Source organism: Osmia lignaria, chromosome 8 (assembly GCF_051020975.1).
Source record: "Osmia lignaria lignaria isolate PbOS001 chromosome 8, iyOsmLign1, whole genome shotgun sequence".
Classification (NCBI taxonomy): Eukaryota; Metazoa; Arthropoda; class Insecta; order Hymenoptera; family Megachilidae; genus Osmia; species Osmia lignaria.
The window spans coordinates 3,272,636-3,274,483 of record NC_135039.1 but is presented as its reverse complement, the minus strand read 5'-3'; the positions used below and the strand labels follow the sequence as shown (position 1 = coordinate 3,274,483).

The window sequence follows — 1,848 nt, the reverse complement described above, 5'->3', positions numbered from 1 at the left end:
TGCTCTGCACTTTCAACGGGGCCACCTTAGTTTTTGCATACAGCAGCGTAACCTTTGTTGACGAAGACTCTACTCGGATATACACCGCTGCAGCGTACGCTAAGTGAGAGGCATCACAGAAGCCGTGTAGCTGCACCGTTTTTATCTCCCCTCCTACGCCTACCCATCTAGGAATCGAAATATCTCTTGTGTAGAAGAGCATTGAGTGAAACTTCTCACAATCGCGTGCTAAATCTGGAGGTAAATTGTCGTCCCAGCTAACTTTTGCCAACCACAACTTTTGTAAGATTATTTTTCCTTGAACAATAAAGGGTCCTATCCAACCTAACGGGTCGTACGTTTTTGCCAATAGCGATAAGAATGCCCGCTTCGTATATTTCTTAAGTTCGGGAGTATTCGTATGGAAATGAAAGACATCGGAGGAAGGGTTCCACTGAATTCCTAACACCTTAACCCTTTCGTCATCTTGCAAGGTTCTGCTAACCGCTAACCCATGATCCTCTGCTGGGATATCTTTGAGGAGTGACGAAGAGTTGCTTGCCCATTTCCTCAATTTAAACCCGCCCGCCATGAGCAATCGGTTCAGCTCATCGCGCATGTCTACTAATAGCGACGGATCGTCTGCACCGAACATAGCATCGTCTACGTAGAATTCGTCTAACAAGATGGCTGCTCCCAACGGATACTTTTCGCCTTCGTCTTTCGCGAGTTGTTTTAAGACGCGATTGGCATGAAAGGGTGCACACGCCGTGCCGTATGTGACGGTTTCCAAACGATAAGCTGCTAGCGGAGAGTTTTCTGAAGGACGCCAGAAGATACACTGATATTTAGTGTCTTCGGGTGCTACGCGTATTTGGCGGAACATTTTCGCAATGTCCGCCGTGTATACGAAACGGTGCCAACGCCACCTAATCAGTATCGCAAACAGATTTGCTTGCAAATTGGGCCCTACGTGGAGGCAGTCATTCAAAGATTTACCGTTAGAGGAGCTCATTGAAGCATTGAAGACTACGCGCAATTTCGTGGTCTGGCTTTCCTGACGCAATACAGGTAAGTGAGAAATAAAAACTTTATCGTTTAAAGATTCGGTTTCCCTGATTCGACTCATGTGACCTAAATCAAGATACTCTTGCAAAACGGTCTGATATTCCCTATACACCTCGGGATTCTTCCTTACTCGCAATTCGGTTGACTGAAAGATTTTCCTCGCAATATTTGCAGTGTCCCCGACCGTGAGCTTGGGGTTTTTTGCGAACGGCAACCTAACCTCGTAACGTCCGTCGATACGGCGGCGGTGAGTCTCTTTGAAATGGTTTTCACAGTCTAATTGATCGCGAGTTAATCCTAACCCCTTTGGAGTCTCCTCTAATTCCCAGAATTTTTTCAGATTTTTATGCAGATCGTCGAGTATCTCAACGTGATGGACTTGCAGCCCCGATCGCAAGCCTCCGTGTGTTGGCCCACACGATCCCGACAGGACCCAGCCAAACACGGTACGCTGCGCGATCGGGGTGCCGGGAGGACCTTTTACCACCCCATCCAGCATAATTTTGCCGTATTCGTTAGCCCCGATGAGTAAGTCAAACCCTTGAAAGTCACTGGGCTGTGGATCAGCAAGAGGTAAGTCGACTAAGTGCTTCCATTTTGAATCGAATTCGAAAGCACTCGGAGTGTAAGAGGTTAGACTCTTTAATACCAGAGCCGAGAATCTAATTTTGGCTTCCTCCCTATCTTTTAGATTACAAGAGGACATCTCTAGTTCGACCGCATGTCTTACCCTTCCCGCGCGGACCCCCCCTATTCCAGAGAGATTTACCGCGACAGGTAATTTTTTGGGTTTCAAGTGCT

General features: G+C 47.3%; 1 long non-coding RNA gene across 1 annotated transcript; it reads left to right on the top strand.

Moving 5' to 3' along the window:
• Positions 1 to 914: 914 nt before the first annotated feature.
• On the top strand, positions 915 to 1,580 carry LOC143305585 (uncharacterized). The gene is made up of 3 exons (XR_013062618.1): positions 915 to 1,050; positions 1,222 to 1,294; positions 1,388 to 1,580. It is a non-coding gene; the product is annotated as an uncharacterized LOC143305585 (long non-coding RNA).
• Positions 1,581 to 1,848: the final 268 nt, after the last annotated feature.